Source organism: Cricetulus griseus, chromosome 4, assembly GCF_003668045.3.
Source record: "Cricetulus griseus strain 17A/GY chromosome 4, alternate assembly CriGri-PICRH-1.0, whole genome shotgun sequence".
NCBI classification, from domain to species: Eukaryota; Metazoa; Chordata; class Mammalia; order Rodentia; family Cricetidae; genus Cricetulus; species Cricetulus griseus.
The window spans coordinates 177,946,946-177,974,081 of record NC_048597.1 but is presented as its reverse complement, the minus strand read 5'-3'; the positions used below and the strand labels follow the sequence as shown (position 1 = coordinate 177,974,081).

Genomic DNA, 27,136 nt, shown 5'->3' with positions numbered 1-27,136 from the left:
ACCTCTTTTCTCTTTCCTCCCCCTCCCCCTTCCCTTTCTAATAAAACTTCTCACTTAAGCTCTGTCTGCCTGGCATGTTTGTACCTCTACCTCGGTCACCCTCACCTGCCATGGAATCCACCAAGGTTCCCCTCACGCTTATCCTAGCTGTTATCTATAAAGCTATAAAAAAAAAAAAAATGAAGATATTCTGGAGGCAAGGGTAGGCAGATCTCTGTGGTTCAGGGTCAATCTAATCTACACAGTAAGTTACAGGCCAGCACAGCCTACATATTAATACTCTATCTTTTAAAAAAGAATTTAAAAAAATCAAGAATATGAAAATAATATATCTTCAAAAGAATGAACCAGTCCTCAACATTTCCAGGATACATTACTGTTAATGTGAAAAAGTGCGAAAGATTTATGATAAACTCTTCTTGTAAAAAGGAAAAGAAGAATCAGAGATATAGCTCAGTGAAAGAGTGCTCACCTAGTAAACATGGGGCCCTGGCCTCATTCTATAGCAACACACACACAATATACATGAATAGTCATAGCAATGTTATTCCCAGTAGCCAAAAGGTTTAAAAAAATTTAAAAAAAACAATCCCCATCAACTGATATACAAATGAATAAAATATGTTCTATAAACATCATCAGCTATTCAGAAAAAAACTGAAGTACTCATACATGAAATACTCATAAATGAACTTTGAATAAAGTACACTAATTTAGAGAAACCAGAAACAAAACACCACATATTATATATACAATTTCACCTATACAAAATACCCAAAATAGAATAATCAAATCCACATAGAAAGTAGAACAGAATATAGACCTGGGAAATGACTGCTAATGATTACAAGTTTTCTTTGGGGGATAATAAAATAGTCTAGGATTAGACAGTGGTGATAAGTGGCACGACCTTGTGAATATACTTGTTTGTTTGTTTGTTTGTTTTTCGAGACAGGGTTTCTCTGTGACTTTAGAGGCTGTCCTGGAACTAGCTCTTGTAGACCAGGCTGGTCTCGAACTCACAGAGATTCACCTGCCTCTGCCTCCCAAGTGCTGGGACTGAAGGCATGCATTACCACCACCCAGCAAATACACTTTTTTTTAAACTACATGACTGCAAAGTCCTGTAACTCAGAACTTGGAAGATACAGGAGGACCTCAAGTCTGAGGCACAGGGAGACCTGTCCGAAGAAAGCAAGCAATCAAGCATACACGTAAACCTGGCCTGTACACTTTAAAAGGGTATGGCATATGCCTGTTCCTACCTACTAAGGAGGCAGTCAATCACTTGAAGCCAGGAAATCTGAAGTTATGGTATGTGGTTTTATATATCAACTAAAAATTATGAGAAATGAACTGGCTTTTAGGAGTCCACCATTCCCTATGAAGTGATACCTTGCTCAGCCTAGATACAGGGAGGAGGGCCTTCCTTGGTCCTGCCTCAATGAGATGTGACAGACTTTGTTGACTCCCCATGGGAGGCCTCAGCCTCTATGAGAAGAGATGCAGGATGGGGGTGGGAGGATGGTGAGGGGAGTGGGAGGAAAGGAGGGAGAGAGAACTGGGATTGGTATGTAAAATAAAAAAAGATTGTTTTAAAATAAAAAATTATGTTAAAAAATGTATAAAAGAAAATGTAGGGGGCAGTGAGATGGCTCACCAGGTAAAGGTGCTAGCCACTAAGCCTGACACCTAAGTTTGATCCCCAAGACTCATATCATGTAAGGAAAGAAATAATTCCAAGTTGTCCTCTGACATCCATAAGTGTACTGTGGGATGCAAATACACACATTTAATTCTTTAAAATGCACATAATCTGTTCATATGGGTAAAATAATTGAGCAAGAGATAAGTCAGAAACTAATTTTAAACTCTGGATACTTTAATGGACATGGACAAAGAGAAAAAGATAGGGACATAGGAATGAGACAGTAGGAAGCAGGATAGAGTGATACTTTTAAGTAGTAAATTTTAACAGCAGTGGCATTTAGTAACTGTACTGTTTCACAAACCAAAACTAACAATAACACTCTCATATGATGATACATGCCTCTTTCCCAGCACTCAGAAGGTTGAGGCAGGAGAATACCAAGTTTGAGCCCAGGGTGAGGTACCTGAGAATTCTTTTCTGAAATCATCACCATCCATAACAATAATTACTTAACATCAACCAGGACTGAGAGCAATCAAAATAGAAAACAAAGAAGCCACTGCATAAAAGTAACATAGCCACACTAAAGAAAGCAAGGAATAAAACAGCTAACCTAATTAGCTAAGGCTAAACTGCACACAGATAATCAATTTAGTTAATGCTTTTCATAAGTTAGCAAACTAACTACCTGATGGATACTCCAAAAGTTAACAAATGTAGGTTACTATACTGAGATCCAGGCTTCTGTCACAGAAAGAAGATACAAATCAGGAATGTGGGAAGGTAAGAACAGAGTTTTGGAAGAAGGGGTATCTATATAAACCCATGGTCTTTAATGCATAGAGAAATAAATATAGTTGTCCTTCAGTATCTTCAGGGAATACGTTCCAGAGTCACTACCCCATCCCTGGAAGAAAATGAAATCTATTGTTCTCTGGTCCCTTATACTCAGCTTACACTGTGAGCAGTAATCCCATAATATAACTAAATTCAGGGGTGGCCAAAAATTTAGCTACAATAAAAGGTTTCTGGACTTAAGAATAAATTCAATGTGCCTCCAGCAGCACTCACCCATGCTGCATCCTGTTACTCCATTGAAGCCTCGGTTCTGAACAAAAAATGTGTATGCTTTGTACTGTGCATGCCATGGCACCATGCAATGACAAGGAGAAATGCCAGAAACACCATGGTTCAGACTGACTACTGTAAATTATGGATTGCAGTATTGTTACTATGCAAAGATACAGAAATATAATAGTTAAATTACAGTAAACAAAACTTTTTTATCTTCATTCCTCAGCATATAAGCATCAAATTAATATATCTCTGGATTGTTTTGTGTTAGGACATTTGATTTTTAAAGTTGATGATTTGACTTTCACATAAAAATTTTGAATTAGAACAGACTTTCCCACATTTCTAAAATGGTTCTAAATATACTTCTGCAATCCTGTGCTATGAATTTATGAGAAGCAGCAGTCTCAATGCTGATTATAAGAGCAAAATATCGATCAACTAAAAAATGTTGGGAGATATTCTATGTCCTGTAGTATCAAATATTCAGTCAAGATTTATCGTTTCTCGGTATTCAAATTTGCTTTCATCTTTAGTAAATAGCAAATCCATATACATACAAAAATACCTGTTTTAAAATAGGTTTATGATTATCAGAAAAGCTTTCATTTGTAAACTTACTTTATATAACTATATATTTGAAGGATCACATAAAAAAAAAAACTTGACAAAAGGGTATCATGTGAAAAAGGTTTAAGAAACCCTGTATCATTTTGCCTACAACCTACCCATAACATAACAGATTATGCCTAATACTTAATATAATGCAAACAGTTATTTTACTTAGGTTAGGTGAGATGGCTCAGTAGCTAACAGTGGTTGTCACCAAGGCTTGCAACCTGAGTTTGGTCTCCTAGATCCACATAGTGGAAGAAGAGAACCAACTCTCACAAGTTGCCCTTTAATCACTACACACACAAACACAAGCACAGAAACACGCACAGAAACACACACATACACTCATACAAATAGATAAATGTAAGTTTTTCCAAATATTTTCAATCGTGTCATTGAATCCGTGGATGTGCAATCCTCATATAAGGAGAGCCAGCTTTTTACACATACTTCTAATTTATCCAAAGTCATAGGAGTAAGTATCCAAAGCTCAACTTTAAGTACTATTCTACAATAAAAGATACCAGAACACCCAGGAGAAGTGATTCCAGGACTGGGGTAGGAAAAAAGACTGAATATTACTGCCTATGGAAGCAGAATGGAAAAAATTATATTATTATTAATTTTTCAGTTTAGCATACAAAGCAATGGGGATCATGACACCTTCACATACATGACATACTTGGTTCTTATTTGTTCCTCTCTCCTACAGGATTTTCCTGAGACAGAAAAAGGTGGAACTAGAAACTAGAATCCCAGTGGCCAAAGCTGGAACAGTGTGAGCAAAATAATACTACCATGTTGGATAGCATTCAGTAGAATCAAATGAATGTCCTTGTCACCATACTAATACAAATGAATGAATTAACAAATGAGGTAGAAAAGACATTACTCCTTTACAGATGAAGTCCAATTCATAAATGTAAGAATGAAGGAAATACAAATACCTCCACAATGAATGCAACAAACAAGAGGAGGAAGTTTGAGGGAAACCACCTATCTGCAGTTCCAAAGTATCTCCTACAAGATATATATTAATACATCAAAGAGAATACTAAGGGACAAACAGTAACCTCACCTAGAATAACACAGCAGAAGACACCAGAACCAAGTGATCAAGGTTAAAGTATCATTGGTAACAAGACACATCAACAACATGAGGCCCCTAGTAAAATGCACTGACACCACATCATTGTATAGTCAAAACATGAGTAACTTCAATCTAACCATGAGAAAACTATTAAATAAGCCAAAAATGAGAGAATTTCTACAAAATCAATGACAAATGCTCAAAAAGTCGGAAGAAACTTAGCAATTGCCAGGAGTGATGCCTCCCAGCACTTGGACCCAGAGGCAGTCAGATCTCTGTGAGTTCAAGGCCAGCCTGGTCTATATAGTAAGCTCCTGCCTCAGAAAACCAAACAAAACAAGTCAAGCACGGTATCACACAGTGCGCTCCATTATCCTCAGTGCTTGGGAGATGGAAGCAGGAGGATCATGAGCTCATAACCAGTCTCAGCTAGAGTTAGAGGTAGCCTAAGTTGCATAAGCTTCTATCTCAAAAAGAAAAAAATTAAATAAAACCTAACCATCATTTGTTTCAACCACCACATTTACTTGCTGATAGATCTTTAGAATTTAATATTCCCATTAATTTACAGGGCCAGCAGAAAAAAATAAAATAATAATCAAAAGGGTATCAAGTCCCTATTTCGTGCTTTTAGTTTAAAAAAAAAAAAAAAACTAAAACTAGCTGAAGTGATTTTGCTAACTTTACAATCTCCTTTTTAAATGACTTAGCCAAGTTCAAGATCTTGGTAATATCTAGAAGGTATCCATAACAAACTGTTTTGTGGGTACTTAAGGCAAAGTTTTGTATACAATTAGAAAAAATTCTGTTCAATTGTTTGTTCTTTTTATGGTTATCTATCTACAAAATTTCAAGGGCTTGTTCATTGGTTTTTGAGACAGTATCTACCATTTAGCCAAGGCTGGTCTGAAAATCTTGATCATTCTGCCTCCACCTACAGTTCAACTTTTGTTTCACAAGTATGCTTTTACCTAACCCAATCTTCTATCTTATCCCAAAATGCATCATCAACATTGTTATTTTCATTCTAAAAACCCAAACTTAAAAATCAGCTGTCCATTGTACCCAGTCATTTCTCTTAATATACTAAGACTTTCCACTACATGCTACATGCATCTTCTACCACAAATGTGTGTGTACAGAGGACAAACATGCATAACATTTGTGTGCATTTATGCATAATACAGGCACACAGGTCATGCACTTTTAGGTATGAAAACATATAATCAAAGGTACATTGCCATCAATTTTTAAAAACTCTGAACCTTAGTTTTCTTATCATCATCATCATCATCATCATTATTATTATTATTATTATTATTATTATTATTTTGCTTTTCACTGAACCAATTTAGGGGACTCACCACAAACAGAACCATAAAAATATTCAGGTATTAAATCCAAATGTTAACACTTGATTTTTAAAGCCATTTGGGCAAAAATCACTTTGGAAGAAGGCACAATGAACGATGGTGATGGCAGGGTACAGCAAGGGGAAATGAACAAGTAACCGGGTTTAATCAAGTGGGCCAAAGGGATAACTCAAAACAAATCATTTCGGGAACACATATAAAATGAGGAAGTACCATTCAAGGACGAGCCAAGTACTATTAAGAAATAAAATGCATAGAGTCTGTTAGAAATATACCAAAATATTAACAATGAAATGCTATCTCTGGAAATGGGCTGTTCATTCATTGAAATTTATCACTCTTGCCATTGATTACCTATATGCATCTTCAAAGTATTACAGGCATTTTTGAAACCAACGCAAACGCAGATTCTGTCCCTGTGCTCCACAGCTTACATACATACATACATGCACACAGACATACATACACACACATACACATATGTATATATGTAGATGTATATATACATACACACACAATATATATATATATATATATATATATATATATATATATATATATCGCGTCTTTACATAACCTCCTGGGAGAGGTAAGAACCAAGCTTCTGTCCTCATGTCTCCCGGGAACCTGCCACCCATCACCGATTCCTGGGACAGCTCCTGTCATCACGACCATCCACCTCTCACCCTGGAGACTACACAATGGTCGGTCGCCTCGTCTCCGCTCCAGGTAGCCAAGGCTTTAGAAGAAACTGTTGTTTTATCGGGTGAGAGATTTGGAGAAAGGTTTACCGAAACGATGAGCAGCCCCCACCCAAAGGCACAGACGACAAGAAAGACACATCGTCTCAACCTCCACCCCTCCGAAGTCGGCCGGCGACCCGGAGCACCGGAGTCGCGACTCCCCAAGATGAAGAGCGCGGAGAGCCGCTCCCCGGCCCCAGTCCCGGCTAAGGGAGCGGCGCTCGTTAGCGGATAAAGGGGAGAAGGTCACAGACGCAACCCGAGGAGCCAAGGGACGCGGACAGCGAGACGATTCAGGGGCGGGTCCCTCGACCCTCCCGCGGGCAGCTCGGCTTCAAAGAGGCTTCCAAGGGACCGGGGCTTCCTCAGGCCTCCGCCCGCCGTCCCCGGGAGCCGACAGCCCCACTCGGCGGCGGGCGGCCGGCGGGCGGGCGGACGGCCCGGGAACGGCCCCGAGCGGCCCGGCTGCGCCAGCCGAGCACACACACGGGAGGTCCAGAGGGCGAAATAGGAAGCGTTACCGTACGCGGGTCGGGAGCTGGCGGCGGTGGGGTGCGGCTCCAGCGCCCGGCACCTGGCTGTCCAGCGGCTGCGCTAGCCGCGTCCTTTATATTTTTGCTGCAGCAGCGGCGACTTGTCAAAGGGAAAGACGTAAGAGGCGGCGGCAGCAGCGGCGGGCGAGTCTCGCGGGACTTGTAGGGAACTCTCGCGAGATCCCGGGCGCTGGTCCTGCCTCCTCCGGGCCACGCGCGGGAGGAGAAAGGCAACCTGAGAGGACAAGAGGGGAGGGGGACACCGGTTTGGGGACTAATGAGAGGACAGCGATGGAAACTTGGGGGGTCGGGAGACTGTGGGTCCTAGGGCCTCTCTACCGCCCCATGTCTTGTCTCTCTGAGTCCTCGCGAAGTGACTTCTGCCCGTGAGAACTGACAGTTGGGGACTTCTCACAAAGGGCGCTGATGGATCTGGCGAGCACCGACGGGACAGGCCATCAGCGGACCCGATTGTCCCGAGTCCGAGTGCTGCCGGGAATCGGGGCCGCCGAGGACCTCGAGGAAAAGAGCTGGGGCCAGGTCGAGCCGCCACACCCCTTTATCTCGGCTGTGCACAGGGCGCTTTACACTCTTTATCTCCCCTCACAGTCGGCCCTGCACCTTCTGGCTGGTTAAGTTCAAGCCCAGCACAGTGTTCGCTTGACCTACTTCTGCCCTGTTATATGTGTCTGAGGACCACGGGAGGACTGACCTTTGGATAGTGGGTCATGACCCTTTGAGGAAGACACTGACTGGCTTGGTCATCTATCCCCAGCACCTAGAATGGATGTAGGTGCTCAAATTGTCGAATGCCTCTATCCTTACAACTCCCAACCTTACCTTTGTAGCTACCTTCATCAAAAGGTTTTTCTGAGGAGCTGGAGAGCGAGCTCTGAAGTTAAGAGGGCTTACTGCTCTTACAGAGGACTTGAGTTCACTTCTCAGCACCCAAATCAGGATGCCCACAACCGCCTGTAACTTTAACACCCTCTTCTGAACTCTGCAAGAATCCCACACTCATGTGCCCATACCCATACATACCCGTAATTTTTAAAAATAAAATATTTTTGAATATTTTATTATTTAAATTAAAATATTTTAAATATTTAAATTATTGTTTTCCTGAGAACCAATTTATATGTAGCTAACAGAGGATATGGGGAATGGGGGCGGGGGAACTGGTATCTGACCGGGAGGCATAGGAGAAACAACATATACAAACTGTGTGTGTGTGTGTGTGTGTGTGTGTGTGTGTGTGTGTGTGTGTGTTATAAGCAGCTGGTATGGTGTCACATGCCTTTAATCCCAGCACTTAAAAGACAGATCTCTGTGAATTTGAGGCCCCTTTGGTTCATATACAGAGTACCAGGCCAGCCAGGACTGCATAGGGATGCCCTGTCTCAAAAAAAAAAAAAAAAAAAAATACTTACCTATATGGCATAGACAGGAGACAACATATACCCCTTTGGTTCAGTTGGAGACGTGTATCCTATCAATTTAGCCCAAGACAAAGCAATTCTGGACCTAAACTTAGTGTGTGACTTTGAACTTGTCTGACTTCCCTGAACCTCAGTTCCTAAACCTGTCCATTTAGAATATTAATTAGTATTGCAGGGTTCCTCTAAGGAGTAAAATATATGCAAGGTTTCAGCTACATATGAGATAATCACTAAGTGGAACTTCCAGTGGTGCATATAAGTTTTTGTGTACAGAATGTGTATTCTAGTGAACAGCTTATCTAGAGCAGCCAATAAGTGTGGAGTGATGTTATTGTTGCTAGTGCTGTTCATGTGTAAAGTTGACTCAAGTCCAACAAACCTCTCATCTCATTTTTCACCTAAGGCCAGAGATTGAACCCAAGGCTCGCGCTCTTCTGGTTCTACCACTGAGCTAGTACATCTGCCCCAAGCCCCTTGTCCTCATTTTAACTTCCTGATGATATAGTCATCTATGTCACTCACAAAAAGTCACAAAATTCATTTTCCTTGAGTTTATAAAACTAGTGTTTTTGCTCATTCTGTCAAGAAAAGGACTCTGCCTTCCTGTCTTGAAAAACAAAAGAACAAAAAGAAAAAAGAAAAAGATGGAGAGCAACTGAGAAAAATACCTAATGTTGATAATGTTAAGGGCCTAAATACACACACACACACACACACACACACACACACACACACACACACACACACACAGCTAATTAAAAGATTAATTTCCTCTGGGGATGGAGAAAAAACTCAGCAGTTAAGAGCACTCACTGCCTTGCAGAGGACCTGAGTTCAGTTCCCAACACCCATGTCAGGTAGCTCACAACTACCTGGAACTCTAACTCCAGAGAGATCTTGACACCTCTGGTCTTAGCAGAGGTCTTAGCAGGCACCTAGACAAACATAGCAGGCATGAGTAAACATAATTAAAATCAAATAAATCTTTTTTTAAAAATAAATCTCCTCCTTTGCCCTCTGTTTAGCTTCCTCCCTAAAAAGCATATGCAAAGAACTAAATACAATTGAGTTCTACTGCACACAATTTTTTTAATTTTAATTTTATTTTTTGTGTATGAGTGTTTGGACTATGTACTTGTGTGCCACCTGCATGCAGTGGCCACAGAGGCCAGAAAAGGGCATTGGGTTCCCTAGGAACTGGCATTACACGCCACTGTGTGAGCCACCATGTAGGTGCTGGGAATTGAACCTGGGTCCTCTAAAAGAAAAGTCTTAACAGCTGAGCCATTTCTCCAGCCCACACACAATTACTAATTGATGTCATCAGGAAACTCGTAACTACTTTTCACCCTCGCTTTGCCCACATTGCTTTCCGTAAACATTCATATGCAAATCAACTTTTGCTACAGCCAGCTCTACCACTTCATTTTATATAGATCTTCCCTAGATGAAAACACCATACTCAGGAGAGGTGGAAAAGGGCTTTCAAGACCAGGACTCCAGTATCATAGGACTTTGTCCTGATAACTTTGTGAGCAGTGCATAGTAGCCACACCAGGAGGCAATTCGTACTCTCACACGTGATCGTTACCATCTCATGGTACATTCTGTACTCCCACACCACAGACAGAAACGGGAAAATCAAAAGAATATGTAATCTTCATCTTGCATCTGCCTATAAGATATATTTAGCTCTTAAATGAAAATTACAGCTAAATTGAAAGCAAAATCAGAGGAGCAAGAATCCATAGACAGGAATCCTGTGGTCTCCTGAAATTTCAACCTATCTGCCCCTGGCTTCCATAGCCTGTGAATGAATGGGTTTTCTGCTTACTCAAGAGTATAAGAGTCAAAAAGCCAAATGCAGCAATGCACATTGTTAGTTCCAGCACTTGAGAGGCAGAGGCAGGCATATCTCCGTGAGTTCATGCTAGCCTGGTCTACATAGAGCTCCAGGCTCGCCAGAGGGACAATAAGACATCTCAAAACAAACAAACAAACCAATCAAAAAAAAAAGTCATGAGAGTCAAATGATCTAGAAACTGTGAGACATTTTCATTCATCCACTTAACACATCTTCACTGAATGACTTTTAGCCAGACACTGAATAAGGCTCTAAACAGACTGTTGAGTAAGCTTTAATACTGACCCTCAAGAAGCTTCTGGTCTAATGGAGGAAATGGGAAGAAGAGAATAGATGATCATTATAATACCACATGATGGTAGAACAAAGAAAAATGGTGTAGGGGAGGAAGCCAGTGAAAGGAAAGGCCAAGGGAGCCAAAAGACTGATGGAGGTGTTTCATGAAGGATGATGCATAAATCAGCTCCAGGATGACTTCAGCAAATTGCTCTGTTGTGGGTTGTGAATTCTGCTTTGTTCTAATAAAGTACACGTCTCCTAAACTATTAGAAAAGACTCGTTGATGTGGAGTCATTACAGACACCTATTAGCTTTGAAGAAAATAGGATTAATGGAGGAAAAAAATCAGCATCGAAATTAAAAACATTTTGTTCTTACAGTGTGTGTTTAAGCACCAGAAAGAGAGTACTTTTCGCTTCATATGCTTGGTGCCTTTGGCCAGTCTTCCTAATCCAGATAATATTACAACCCAGAGCCCAAGAGATGTTCCCAAAACATGACAGCAATACCTACATTTTTTTTTAGTTATGGCTTATTTTTTATACTTATTTACAGATTTTTTTAATTCTTGTTTGTTTTTGTTTTTTTTTTCAAACAGAATTTCACCCTGGATCCCAGACTAGCCTCAAACTTGAAATCTTCCTGCCTCAGATTCCCAGGTCCTGGGATTACAAGTGTGTGCCCACATCCAGCTGTTTTGTTTAGTTGTTTAAGTATCTGTGATCTAATTCAGAGTTCTTGCCCCTGCTCAACAAGGCTATAGGGGAGGAAACCTAAAAGGTTGGTCATATTGTATTGATTTACTTAGTTTTACAGAGTGTGGAATTGATAGCAAGGCCTCATGCACATGAAACAAACACTCTGCAACTGAGCTATACCCCCAACCCAAGATAGCTATTAACACTTGATTTGTCATGATAATTCCACTTGAAAAAGAAAACCCTCTAAAAGTCTATCAATCACTTATTGCATCTATCAAACATTTACTATCTGTAATATGTTATGCTAGAACTGTAGGGGTTCAAAGCATGTACATGAAAACAAAGCTAAACAGTCAAGAATTGTGTTTTTTATCCCTGTAGTGGAGTCTATCACTCTATGTGTGCTATTAGTTATCAGTGAAGAGGCAGAAGCAGGAGGATCCGCTGCAGGTTTGGGGCCAGCCTGGTCTACATAATTCCAGGCAAGATCTTATCTTTAGCTGGGCGGTGGTGGCACACACCTTTAGTCCCAGCACTCGGGAGGCAGAAGCAGGTGGATCTCTGTGAGTTTGAGGCCAGCCTGGTCTACAAGAGCTAGTTCCAGGATAGCCTCCAAAGCCACAGAGAAACCCTGTCTCGAACCTTCCCTCCCCCCCCCAAAAAAAAAGACAGAGAGAGAGAAAGAGGAAGAGAGAGACAGAGACAGAGACAGAGAGACAGAGACAGAGAGAGAAACTGAACTGCAGGGTTTGGTGCTCAACTTCTGAAACATACTACACTCCAGGGAAGAAGGGTGTCAGGAAGGGTGGGATGTTTATTGTGCCTTGATATTTATAGACTTTGAATAGCTAATTTAGTAGGTCTTCTTGAATGTGACCATCACTATGTTCTCTGGGGATAAGGAAAACTTTGAACTGACTAACCTCACAGGCAAATTATAATTACTTTTAAGAAAGCAGAGGGTATCAGAGCATGGCCACCATCCCAGCATTTCAATGTGAAGGCAGGAGGCTAAAGCATGCATAGTCATCCTTGGCTACATATCCACGTCAGGGTCATATCAACTTGATATGTATTTTTAGGAGACAAAGACCTGCGTGGGAAATAGCCAGCATGACAAAGCAACATAACACAAACTAAAAGACAGTGAAGAACAAACAATATTCATAGAACACAGAAAGGAGATTTGCTGAGCACAAAGAACTTCATCTAGATGGTAGAGTTACAGAAGTGAATTATGGCTAAATATAAAAGTTACACATTCTTATAATAAATTGTTCCAAAAAAAAAACCTCCAAGCCAAAAAATTTCCTAGAATTTTTGTTAAATATGCCTACATATAAGAATACACTCACTACATCTTTTTTTCACTAACAGGTAATTGATCTGCCAAGGAGGTTTGAAAGGAAGCAGAGATACAAAAATAGGACCCAAGATTGGCAAGCACTTCTCTTAGAAATAAAATTCCTTCTTGTTGCATGCAAAACATACAGGGTTCCTAGCTGAACTCTATCAACCACTCATGTCAGGACAACCCTCTAAACAATAGGAAAAACTTCCTTTACAGGACATTGCCTAAGCCTGGAATATAAGAATCATTTTTACTTTTCAGTTAAATGATTTTGTGATTTCTTTTGGGTCTTAAAGGGGAGCAGGGTATCATAAAGCCTAGGCTAGTCTTCAACATGCTATGGAACTGAGGCTGGCCCTGAGGCTGAACTCCTGATCTTCTTGCCCCTACTTCCAAAGTACTGGGATTTCTGGTGGGTGCTTGGCTTAAGGATATAATTGTTTGTAAGATATGGTCTTCTTAGTCTGTTCTAGCTGGCCTAAACTCATACTATATCCCATACTAGCCTCAAATTCCTAATCCTCCTATCCAAGCCTCCTGAGTACTAAGATTACAAACATGATCATCGTACTTGACAATAATCATTTTTATTATTTTTAATTAAGTGTATATATGTGTCTGTGTCTGTCCCTCTGTGTGTGGGGGGGGGTGAGTGAAATCCTAAGAGAATCTGTATTGTTGACACATGTCACAGACCCCAAGATCCCAGTCCTATAGGAGTGGCAAAGTCTTCCACAGGTGAGGCTCAGAGGGTTGGAAAGCAAAGCCTTCCTTGGGTCTGAGTGTGAATGTTGACAGTATGTACAGAAAATGTCCATGATAACCTTCCCACTAGCTGAATATTACTCCCCTGCAGAGACTGCTCCTACCAACATTAGCTAAACCTGTCTCCCTGTTCAGCTGTGTGCTAATAACCCCACCCTCTGTTCAGCTGTGTGCTAATAGCCCTGCCTCCCTGCTTGACTGTATTTAATAAACATTGTGGCTTCCAGTGCTTTGGCTTCTCCATTTGAGAGCTAAGATCAGCCAACCCCAGTTTTTCTGTATGTCTTTGTCCATTCTTCATTCTCTCATCACTCTTAGTCAGGGTTCTAGGACTATTCAAGGATCCTGCAGGTGTCTATGGAGTCCAGAGGTATCTGGGGCTAGAGTTACAGTTTCAAGCCATCTGATGTGAATCCTAGGAACTAAACTCAGGTCCTGGAAGAGCACTCGCGCTTGGGGCAGGCACGGGTGATCAATTTCTCACACCACAGCAGGGAATGGAAAGTTGATGGTAAGGACAATGAGAAAGTGGAGGGGAAATGTGTTGATACAGGGACATGAAGAGAGGGCTTTATATAGTTCTTCATAACTGAGTAGATCAACAAGGTAAGTTCTTGTTTTAGAGACTATATACATAAATAATCGTAGCACACATCAGGAAACTCTGGGCACACAAAGAAAGCCAGCCCTTTTCCTCCCTTTAAAGGCCTGGCAGGCTTAAGAGGGGTAGCTGAATTCTAGCAGGTAGGATCAGAGACCTTTAGTAGGAAGTAGAGTTTTGAAGTTGAGCAGTCAGTCTGGACATGAGAGAATCGGGAACATTTGAGGCACAAGGAACAGCATAAACCAAAGTGTGCTCAGAATCAGATAGTTTAGACCCAGGACTCTTGGTAGCAAGGGACAGAACTCAAACTGAACTTGCTTAGGTAAAACTGAAAGATGTAGCACCAGGGATCCAGACAAAGACGAACTGTTGATCAAGAGTTGGGCAGTGAGCCATCCCTTCAAGAGCATCAACACAACCAGAACTCACTTCTACGCTTCCCTCGAAATGTTGGCTTTGATTTCTCTCAGCCCAGACTAGCTTCCTTCCTATAGGCAGGTGGCAGCTATAGAAGGTGGCAACCCCCAAGTTTTACATCTCACCATTTCCATCCTTAGAAAAGACCTAAACCCTAGGACACAGTGCTGACTGGTCAGGATTGGATCAGTGTCCATCCTTATTTCCATCTCAGAGAGGGCAGGCCACCCTACCTCACCCCCATAAAACTATGGTAGGATAAAGTGTGGCAGATGGGTCTGGAAAGCAGTCAGGTCTTGTGAAGCTGTGCTTGGGGATGCATACAAAGTGAAGTATGTGCAGAAAGCATATCTGCAGAGCCGGAAACACGCTATTCCAAAATTGTGGTTGCATTTGTTGGATGATCATGTTACCATGGGGTTTCAGTTTTCATGACAGAATTCTAATTGTTAATCAATTAATGATTGTTCCTTCAATCAAGATGTTGCAGGACATAGTGGAGCTCTAACATAAGCTAAAGAATGTTTACCTCAGATCCTTCTTCATCAACTCTCTAGCCCCATGACTTTAAATGAGTAACTCAACCAAGCTTCACCTCTACTTCTTGTTTCCTTTATGAAAACTAATAGCAGCAGTGACAGCTGATATATTTTATTGATGGTCCAAGCCCCCCATTTCTTCTGCCTCTTCCTCCTCCCTTCTCATCCTCCTCATTTTTCTTGGTGCTGGGAATTGAACCTGTGGCCTCTTGTACATCTGAGCTGTAAAACCCCTTGAAACATTTTTCAAACATCTCATTTAAAAATCAAAATGAACATGTACAACTCCATAAATCTGAGATAATCCCTACTTACAGAGTTATTGTAAACATTAAAGACTCCGTGTAAGATTCATAACCTCATTGCTTGGCCCACATCCAACACTCAGTAGATCGTTATTTTTCAATTACCTGTTGCATGAAAAAGGAAACGCCTTTCATTTCAGGATTGCCTTTGGCACCAGAAGCTTTGAAAAAGCAAAACAACAACAAAGGGAAGGGAAGGGCCCTCCAACCTTGTATCTGACATAGAAGGGGTGGTTGAGGTATAATTTAAAAGTTACTAAAATAAGTTGTGAGAGAAATAATGCAAACGAAGTGCAAAGTAGGAATAGAGAGGCATGATTATGGGATGTAAGATGAAAGATGAGTCTTACATTTTGATATATAAGGCTTGCTTCCTCTGATGGGGGAGTCAATGATTGGATCCTGGGGTCTCTGATTTAATCAATGGCTGAATCTCATGATGAACTCAAAATATAGCAATTGTTGGGGGATGGGACCTACTTGAAGAAATGGGTCACTGGGGTATACCTGAAAGATTTACCTTGTCCCCAGCCTCTTCCTCTTTTTGCTTCTCAGAGAAGCTCTGCTCCACAAGCTCTCCTGCTGAGATCTCTGCCTTACCATGGTCCAGGCACAACAGGGAGAACTAACCATGGATGGAGACCTCTGAGCTGTGAGCCAGCATCAGTCAGTCCTTTCTGCCTCCAGTTGTTTCTGTTGGGTACTTCATCACAGTGGTTAAAGCTAACACACTTGGCTAGGTCTGGACCTCCCACACAGTCTACCTGAAAAATTCATATAAGCGCCAGCCGAAGTTTCTCTTCTCTTTGACTGCAATGACTTGGATGTTTTTAGCCACTGAGATTATCCAACGACGTTCTGGACTCTGCGATGAGCCATTCATATGCATTAATATTTTTTAAAGATTTTATTTATTTATTATGTATACAACATTCTGCTTCCATATATATCTGCACATCAGAAGAGGGCACCAGATCTCATAACAGATGGTTGTGAGCCACCATGTGGTTGCTGGGAATTGAACTCAGGACCTTTGGAAGAGCAGTCGGTGCTCTTAACCTCTGAGCCATCTCTCCAGCTGCTTTAATATTTTTTACTTCCCCTACAGGCTGCAAGGTAAATTTCCTCTTGAGCTATAATTTAGAACTTACTAAAGTAAGCCAGTAAGAAAATAATGCAAAATCAGCAGAAAGTGGAAAATAGAGAAATGTAATTATGGAATGGTGAATAAAATATGACTCTTATGATTTTAATATGAAATGTCCCCTAAAAGGCATATATATATATATATATATAGTATACTTATGGAAACTGAGTGTGGGATTTGTAAGCGATTCCATGAAAGTCACCAACTAATAAATAGCAAGGCTAGGATTTAAGCACAGCTCTGTCACTCTTCAAAGCCTAGAATACAAACCAAGTCCTACTTTCTTATCAGTGAGAGCTAGAGAAAATACATGGATAATCAAGCTCTAAGAAAACTAGTGAAATAATAGACACTGTCAATTTCTCTGTCCCCTACCTTTCTCCTATGTTCAATCATAGATATGATTCTTGGACCTTAGACACCACCTCTTGACTTTCCAGGGCTACTGTATCCCCATTGACCCCTTTAAAGAGGAGGAGGAGGAGGAGGAGGAGGAGGAGGAAGAGGAGGAGGAGGCAGAGAAGGAAGAGGAGGAGGAGGCAGAGGAGGAGGAGGAGGAGGAGGAGAAGAAGGAGAAGAAGAAGAAGAAGAAGAAGAAGAAGAAGAAGAAGAAGAAGAAGAAGAAGAAGAAGAAGAAGAAGAAGAAGAAGAAGAAGCCGGATGGTGGTGGTGCACACCTTTGATCCCAGTAGAGTCAGAGGCAGGCAGATCTCTGTGAGTTCCAGCCTGGTCTACTGAGTGAGTTCCAAAACAAACTCCAAAGCTAGAGAGAAACCATGTCTCAAAAAAACAAACAAACAAAAAAATCCCTAAAGAAAAAAAACTTCTTATCAAGGTGTATCTGCCCTGGCATGTCCTTCTCCATAGTGATGCTTCTTCCTAAAGGACTGAGTACTCCGCCTTCTTGTTACTACATTTCTAACATTCTGACTTGGGCTTACTGAGCTGCTGAGCCAACTGGGACAGACCTGTAGTCTTAACACTCAGGAGGCAGAGGCAGGAGGATTTTACCTTCAAGGTCAATCCGAGTTGACCTTGGCCAGTTTGGGCTATGCAGGGAGATAGTGTCTCAAACAACCTAAAAGGATAAGGTGGGGGTGGTTTCTGAAGTATGGGACAATAGTAAGAAATATTTCAAACAATGAAAATTTCAGAATCTAGAAAAGGAATAGATGAAAGAAGTAAACCTCTGAGAGTTCCCAGATCTTACTACCCCCACCCCACCTGCCACCCACTCCCCCACTTTTCCTTCTCCATCCCGCTACATGAGCCCCTATTCCTTACTGTATACTTCAGGATACTACGTAAGTTCAATATCTGGTTTTTCTTTGAGCATCATATAATAAAAATAAAGGTTTTCTCCTGGCTGGGTGGATCTCTGAGTTCAAGGCCAACCTGGTCTACAAAGCAAGTTCCAGGACAGCAGGTTCCTCCTGTTAATCTCTCTTACCTCAATTTAACTTTAGGCCCACCTAAAGAGCCTAGAAAGTATTGTGAAGTGAAATTCTAAAAAACAACCATGAAGGGCCAGGCCCAGGTACCACAATCCCAGGGGGCGTGGCCGGAAGCTACCCAAGGGCTCATTCTGGCACCACTATAATGAGCAAATATGTGATGGAGAGATGGGAAAAATAGAGACCTTGGAGAAGAGAAAGTGAATCAGAACTGTTAGTGCACTGTGGAGAGAGGTGGAACTAGAGGCTCAACAGAGGTGAAGAATAGGCAGGTATGAACAGCCCGAGCAACCACACAGGCCATGGTGATGTCTGAGCCCAGGCTGCAACTGCGGGCCATTTCTGGGTCTATGGCCCTACAACAGCTGGGGTCTGTGTTGGTGTCCATGGCCCATGTTGACACCAAAAGCCATTTGGATGTCTATGGTCTGGCTGCTGCCTGAGACCATGTAGATATCCTGAGTCCATGCTGCCACTGGGGGCCAAACTGATCTGAGTGTTTGTGCTGCCACCTGAGGCCACAATGATGTCCTGGCCTGGGCTATGGCTGAGGACCATGTCTGGGTCTGTGGTCCTATCAAAGCAGCCTTTGTTTGTATTGATGCCCGAAGCCGTGTTTCCACCAAAAGCCATGTGAATGCCTGTGGTCTGGACTGCCACCTGAGGCCATGTTGATGTCCAAGTACAATGAGATAGCCCTGCCCCTTGGCCAATATGGCATAGAAGTGCCCCTTGCCCAATATGGAAGAGTTGGCCCAGGTCCTCACTGGCTGCTCTATGGGTCTGGAAGGGAGGTCCAGGCTACCAACTCAGCTACTGCTCAGATCCAGGGCGCTGAGTTGGCCCACCCCAATTCCTTTGCCATCTATTAGCAGCTGGAGCACATGAAGGAGCCAGTCCTGCAGAACCATAGCCACAGGATCTCCATGACTCTGGGGAAAAAAACAGGATATCCAAGAGGAGTCTTGGTGAGGGTCTGGCATTGATGTATCAGAAGACAGGGGTCCTGAACCAGACCAACAACTCATTGCAATGATAGCAAAAGGGTATACCATGTGACACACCTCAGCACTCAATGCCACCAAAACAAACGAGTGTGTGATGGAGAGGTGAAAAGATGGAGGAACATGAGTAGTACAAGTACAGTACCAACTGTTACTGGTATGAGACAAGGCTGGGAACAATAGAGGAGTAAGTCTTTGCACAGAGGGATCAGTGAAATGTGCTTTTTAAATCTTAATCTTTATTTTTTTTTATTTTCTTTGGGGGAGGGGAGTTACAAGGGTGGAAGGCAGACATGGAAGGACTGGGAAATAAATGGGATTGGGAGGCATGATGTGAAATTCCCAAAGAATCAATAAAAAAATTATGTTAAAAAGCCAACCAACCCCCCCCAAGAAGCTAGGTGGTGGTGGCACACACCTTTAATCCCAGCACTCAGGAGGCAGAGGCAGGCAGATCTCAGTGAGTTCGAGACCAGCCTGGTCTACAAGAGCTAGTTCCAGGACAGGCTCCAAAGCCACAGAGAAACCCTGCCTCAAAAACATCCCTTCCAAAAAAAAAAAATGATAACTCTATTAAACATTTTACAAGGCTTCTTGACAGATTAAAATTTCAACAATTCCAGAGAGCTAGAATGTCACAAGTCTAGATCCTAATTATCTTGCACTATCTTAGTATCTTTAGGAGTCATTTACTTCGATTCTCCGTATCTTACCTAATACTACGACTATCAGATAAAACTTAGTGCACCCTTTAGCCTCCCCAAACCTTAAAGCTAAGGATGCTTGACTTTTCTAAGACTCTAGCTTCAAACGTCAGCCCTGAAAAAGAAATCTGAAGCTTGTAGCTAAGGTTTGCCAGCTCTGCTGAAGCCTACCTACCTAAAATCCCCATCAATGAATGTATTGAGTAATCATGCTGATTTATGACCTTCTTTGCTTTAAGGAAATAAGAAAACAGTTTATTCTGACCCAAATACTTATAATCATGGGCCAAGAATAAGCCCCATTTTTAGTTTCTGAAAACTGAGACTAGATCAGTCCTGCTTATTTGGAACTTGAGAAATTTGTGAGGAGGAATGAATGACATACAAAACTCACCAAATCCATCAAATAAGATTTTTATCTGTTTCTAGCAGAATGCAAAAAAACACTCCTTGTTATTCCCATGCTTGGTGAACTCTGTTGAATCCTACAATAAGGTCCAAAAGAGACAAGCCTCAGTGAGCAACTGTGAAAACACACACACACACACACACACACAGGAATAAAGTTTTCAAGGCTACTGAGAGAACAAAGATGAATAGGTTTGCTTGTGTCAGATAGTGATGCATTAACTGCAGATAGACAGTGAAAGATGTTACCAAACTTTGACCAGAGCCAGCAGTTCACTAAGGACTACTCACCAACCTCTTGACCTCCAGAGATGGGAATAGACTCTGGTTCCTAAACCAAAGCCATAAAGTAACTCTGATGGTTCATGTAACTAAGCATTCCATGGCTATATCAAGCTTCAGAAGTGGATAGAAGGAGTAAACCAAACAAGCTCATTACAGATTTTATGTCTCACACTGTATCTTTAAGTCCTGTGTTCCTCTGAGATGGCGTCATGTCCAAGCAGCTCTCTGCATATAGAAGGAGTTTTAGCACCCAGAAGCCCCAAATATGTGTTATCCTTTTGTGGTTATTTATTTTTATATAAGGTCCCACTATGAACTTCAGGATGTCTTCAAACTCCCAATCCTTAAACCTCAGCTTCCTGAATGCTGGGATTACAACACGCTCAGTTTAAAATTGCTTTTCCAGGATAGGCTCCAAAGCCACAGTGAAACCCTGTCTCGAATAAATAAATAAATAAATAAATAAATAAATAAATAAATAAAATTGCTTTTCTTCAGTGTTGGGAATCAAACTCAGAGCTTTGATCTTGTCAGACAAATGTTCTATCAGTGAGCTAAGGCCTCCAATCCTCGTTTCTTACTTTCTGTTTTGAGATATGGCCACAAAGGGTTGTCCCATCCATAGACTTTTCCTGATCTTGATCTTTACAATAATCACATAACTGTGCATATCTCTACTCTGGGCTCTAGTCCTTTCCATCCTGCAAGCTGGTATGTTCCTAAGTTTCTTTCCATCCATATTTCTATTTATTTTATCTGATTTGTTCAAGAATCCTTTGACTTCCCTCTATATCTATGGTCTAGATTTTGTTTGATTGCTGATTGCTTGGTGCAGTTCAACGTGTGCCCCTTCCCCATGTATTTCCTGAAAATCTGCAGGCCGGGAGATCTTTGAGGGTTAGCAGTCTACTAAGCACACAATTCATACTGAACTAAAAATTTTAAAGCTCAGAACAAGGCCAATAAGGTGGCTCAACAAGAGGCTTGCAGCCAAGCCAATGATCTCAGTTCCATCTCTGGGACCCACTTGGTAGGAGTGGATTGATTCCAGCAAACTGTCTCCTGACCTCACAGGTACATGATGGACCATGAACGCCCACATACCTATACATATATATATACACAAAAATAAACAAAAATGTAGTAAAACATTTTTAACTCCAAACATGTATTAAAAAAATTACCCTCAATTACTACATCACTCTAATACACTCACTACTATATCATAATTTTAATTCTATATATAACTATTTTTTATTTAGAGAATACTTTATTAGTTTTTGTAATCAAACCCACGTAGATAGGACCTTACATATTTAATACAGTATATATAACTATTAAACATCAGTAATTTCTATTTTTTTCTACCTACAGCTTTTCACATAGCTAAAATTATGCCATTCTGTATCTAGTTGTTTACTTACTACTATTCAGAGAACACATAACTCCTGTGTGTGGCTGTGTAATACTCCAATGACTAGGTTTGTTGTTGCTTAATTAACCAGCTACCTATGGTTAGACCTTTGGGTTGTCATTTAGGAAGTTTCACATTTGTGCATAATTAGGCATCGATAAACACATGTCAATAACACTTTCTAAATTTAGATGCGTTCATTAGGATAGATTCTCAAAGGTGGGGTTACCGAGCTGAAAGAAATACTCTGATGTGTCCAGGCAAATTACACTTGCAAAGGGTACAGTGACTTGGGTATCCTGTGGTGAAGGAGAATACTGATTGCCCTGCATCCATCAATTACTGTCACTCCAGGGGAGAACATTGCCAAATGTCACCTGATTCATTCTTCATGTCTTGCTTCTTCCTGGAGAATCTTTTTGGTTCTTTGTTTTTCTAAACAATATGACCTAACCCAGAGCATTTTATATCTTAAGCATGTGTCTACACCAAATTTCACCTAGCACTTCCACCCTATACTCTGGAAAATCTTACATTTAGTTGTCACATTTGAAATAACCCAGAACTGTTGTCATTTCTCAGATGTATTTTGGTCAGTTGTAACGGAATTGACCAATCAACAAATTCAATGTTTTTTGTTCAAAGATACAAAGTTAGAAATCAACTTTTTAGCAATGACTTTTCTTTCTCCATATATTTAAAGGTTTCTTTACGTGTTTATTTACTTATATGTGTATGTGTGTGCCAGTTGATTTTATGTGCACCATAAGGCATGCAGGTGCCCATAAAGTCAAAAGAGGGCACCTGATCCCCTGGTGGTTATCAGCCACCTAATGCCTATGCTGGGGACTGAACCTGGGTCCTCTGCAAAAGCAGTAAGTGCTGTTAACTACCGAGGCATCTTTCCAGCTCCCTTTTTCCTTTTTATCTGGAAGAGTTGCATGCAAGCCAGGCTGACAGGTATCTGTGTATGTGCTACAGTGTACATGAGGAGGTACACTTATGGAAATCAGCTCTTCATGCCACCCCATTTGGATCGCAGGGATTGAACTCAGGTCCTCAGTCTTGGCAGCAGGCATACATATTTACACTGAGCCATCTCTCTGACCCTGAGACCATTTTAAAACAATGAAATTAAGCCAAACATTGTGGTGAATATCTTTAATCCCAGCACATGAGAGGCAAAGGCAGGTAAGTTTCCCAACCTGGCTTTAAAGTTGTGATCTTCCTGCTTCAGCGCCCTAGTAGCCGAGATGACAATCCAGTACCACCAGGCCTGGTTCAGAGGATGATTCATAACCACCATATTAAGTGATATTGGGTGCTAAAAATATCTACAACATATTGTCTATGTGTGTTACTCATCAAGACTCAGTGTTTTAGGGGAAAGCAATTGGTGCCTTTTTATACATTCGAAGAAAAGGAAGCTCCCAAACAATAGTGGTGCTTTGGGAGAGGATCACAGAAAGGAGGTGTTTGTACCTTGCCCACCAGTTCTTCTGCTCTGTGGTTTGCTTTCTCAAATGGAAAATGCCACGAGGAAATGGCTATAATTAGGCTCTGGGACCTGTGGTTTGTCTCCCAGAGCACAGGACCTTGAATTCTGGGCTCTGCCATGTCTCTGCATTCCCTTAGTAATGCCCTAGCTGGAATCCAGGCCTGGTTCAATGGCACAGAGCCAGACAGAAGCACAGATGGAGGCCTTGGCTGGGGATTTGGCATTAGCCTGTCAGCCAGGAGGCTATAGCACAAGACACAGGCAATCTAGCAGGGAGGTCTGGCAGGTGGAAGTAGATATCAATTTTCTCAGCCCTGGGGTCTTCAGGTTGACAAATAAGTCCCACCAGAACAGTGGGTAGGTGTTGTGGTCACAATGCTTTCCTAATGCTATTGTCCCTCATTGCTGCTGCTGTTTCTGTCACTCCTTCCGATGCTGCTATGAACTCAGCCAATGATGCTGTGATGTGGTGGTGATGGCCTCAGCAGCCATAGTATCATCAGAATCAGAGTGGGAGTGGTGGTAAGAGCAATAGTAGATGTGGCAACAGCAATGAAAAATAACTACTGTGACACTCTATTGAGCCCCTCCTAGTTTGGGGGGATTTGGTTGTTTTGTTTTGTTTTTTGAAACAGGGTTTCTCTCTGTATCCCTGGTTGTCCTAGAACTCACTTTGTAGACCAGGCTGCCCTCCAACTCACAAAGATCTGCTTGCTTGCCTCTGCCTACTGAGAGCTGAGATTAGTTTTCAGGTGCTATTATTAGGCTCCAGCCTGCTGGGTTTGCATCGTTTTCCTTATTGAAGGACTCAAACTATGGACTTGTACCACAGAGCTAAACCCTCAACACTTACCTGCATTTCCTTAATCTTTACAATCTCCCTGGGAGAGGTATGTATAATATTTCCATATTTCCAGAGATACGGAAATGAAGCTCATCTGTGATTTGGATCAATTCTGTTTATACCTAAGGTCTGTTTTAAAATTACATTTATTTGTTTATTTCTCGAGTAGTGTGTGTGGGGGTCACACACGTCACAGCTTATATGACTTGGTTCTCTCTTCCCACCATGTGGCTCCCTGGGATCAAACTCAGACCATCAGATTCAGCAGCAAGAGCCTTTAGCTGTTGTACCATCCCACCAGCACAAGGCCCCTGCTCCTAACTGCCATGTTCACTTTCTCTTCCTTCTTAGGAGACTTATTTTTTTTCTTTCTCCAATTACCAGGTTGTTTGTTTATCTCTGGGATTGATTTTACGTCTCTGTATTTGTTTTCTATTTTGACAACAAATAACCATGAATTGAATTCGCTTAAAATAACACAGATTTATCATATTATTAGTCCTGGAGTCAGAATGGTGGAAATGGGTCTCAGGAGGCTGAAACCAAGGGGTCAGCTGAGCTGCATTCCTTTTGGAGACTCTGGGGAGAATGCATTTCCTGGCCTTTTCCAGTGGCCCTTGGTTACCTCCATTCTTTTCCCTCACGGTCACTTCTCTTGTCACAAAGCACATCATTCTAACCTCTGCCTCTCTTATTTTTCTCTGGCTCCCCTGCCTTCTCCAATGGACCCTGATGATTCCACTGGGCCCACTTGGAGAATCCAAGATCACTTTCCCACCTCACCCTCCTAACTTACATCTACACAGTCCTTTTGCCAGGGAAGGCAAAAGGGATTACGATGTGGGCATCTTGGGGGAGTCATTATTCTGTCTGACCTACCCACCACAGGCCAATTACCTCAACGTGAGCCAACGTAGGGGTTGGGAAAGTGATGAGGAGTGAGAAAGGACAGGCCAATTGAGTGGCATATGACTACCTGATCCCCGTGCTTCCTTGGCAGGGTCATTGAAGTTGGGGTGTGATTTTTTATCTCCAGAGAGTATGCCAGGAACAGAGGGCCAAAATGAGACAAGCTGAGTAGAACTCACAGAATTCAGACTTGGAAAGAGTTGGAGGCAGTGAAGAAGATGTCTAGTCCAGCTTGCTCCTCTAGGTTTTGCCTCCACAACACTATATATTGCTTTGTTTTGCTCTTCTTTTCTAGTCCCTGAGATTGAACCTTACATATGAGAGATACGATGATTAATATTGTTTGTTGGGCTGGTGAGGTAGCCGAGCAGGGGAAAACACTTGCCATGCAAGGTTGACAACTTGAGCTTGTTCCCTGGAACCCATAACATAAAGGTAGAAAGACAGCCTAACTTCACAAAGTTGTCTCTGACTTCTACATGTGTACTGTGAGACACACACACACACACACACACACACACACACACACACCATGTCTCCTCTTAGTCCCAAACATATCTCTCTCATGAAAACACAACAAAAATAATAAATAAATACTTAAAAATATATCAATGTCGCCAAGAGTAGTGGAGTGTGCCTTTAATTCCAGCACTTGGGAGGCTCAGTCAGGAAGATCTCTGAGTTCAAGGCCAGCCTGGTCTACAGAGTGAGTTCCATGACAGCCAGGGCTACACAAAGAAATGCTGTCTCGAAAAACCAAAACAAACACATAATTATCAATTAACTTGACAAGATTGAGAATTATCCAGGATATAAGCCTCAGGGTGTGCATGTGAAGGATTATCTAGATTAGGTTAGCCTCCAGGCCAGCCTGTGAGAGATTATCTTGATTAATTTAACAGAGATAAGAGGACCCACCCTATACATAGGTGGCACAGTCCCATGGCTGGGATCTCAGTCTGAATATAAAGGGAGCTGGGCACAAGCATTATCTCTTTTTGCTTCCTGGCTGCAGATACAATGTGACCACGGCTCTATGCTCCTGTTGCCATGGCCCTCCCACCATGATGAACTGTACCTTTGAGCTGTGGGCCATAACAGACCCTTCCTCCCTGACCCTGCTTGTCAGGTATTCGGTCACAGCAGTAAGAAAAGTAACTAAAGCGCTGGTCCAGCCATTTAACACTGAGCTTTAAGCCAGCACTTCTCTACAACACCAGTAACAAGTCTCTTGCTAGACTATCTTCAGCTCTACTGTTTACTACAACTTCTGCTTTAGGCACCCATTGGTCCTAGCACTCCTGAAGTGAACAAGCCCCTTCTTCCAGAGATGAGAACTTCAAGTGCATTGAAGATGCTGCAAGGTGTTTATGCTCAATAAAAGACACCAGTTTCACCTGACGTGTGTTATGCCACCCCCACAAGCACAGTAACAATGGATACTACGGGTGCTGTGGAAGCCCTGTGAGCCTGTGTATAATATCACTTTGGTTTCTGTCTTAGTTACTTTTCCATTGCTGTGATAAAAACACTATGGCCAAGGCAACTTATAAAAGAAAATGTTTGTGCTGGTTGTTTCATGTAAGTTTGACACAAGCTAGAGCCATCTGAAAGAAGGGAATCTTGATTGAGAAAAATGCCTCCATAAGATCCAGTTGTAGGGCATTTTCTTAATTAGTGATTGATGGGGAGGACTCAGCCCATTATGGATGGTGCCATCCCTGGGCTGGTGGTCTTATTTCTATAATAATAATAATAATAATAATAATAATAATAATAATAATAATGCAGCTGGAGTAAGCCATGGAGAGCAAGCCAGTAAATAGCACCTCTCCATGGCCTCTTTGCCAGCTCCTGCCTCCAGGTTCCTGACCTGTTTGAGCTCCTTCCAGTGATACGGAAGCATAAGCCAAATGAACCCTTCCCTCCCCAACTTGCTTTTGGTTATATTGCAGCAGAAATAGTAACCTTAAGACATCATTTAAGGTTTCAGAGGGTAAGAGTCCATGATGGCAGAGTAAAGGAACTGCTGAACGTTCTCATCTTGATCCACAACCATGAGGCAGAGAGGCACACTGGAAATCACAGGGGCCCTTTGAAACCTCAAAGCTTGCTCCTAGTGACAC

General features: G+C 41.8%; 1 protein-coding gene across 7 annotated transcripts in view; it reads right to left on the bottom strand.

Moving 5' to 3' along the window:
• Positions 1-7,213, bottom strand: part of Herc1 (HECT and RLD domain containing E3 ubiquitin protein ligase family member 1) — a 154,047-nt gene extending 146,834 nt beyond the window's left edge. For 6 of the 7 annotated variants that reach the window (XM_027411293.2, XM_027411299.2, XM_027411296.2 and 3 more), the window contains exon 1: positions 7,073-7,213. The gene's annotated coding sequence lies outside the window, so the exon portion shown is untranslated. Of the gene's footprint in view, positions 1-7,067 lie in introns of all 7 variants that reach the window. The other variant, XM_027411294.2, reaches the window with a different exon arrangement.
• Between the last annotated feature and the right edge of the window lie 19,923 nt (positions 7,214-27,136).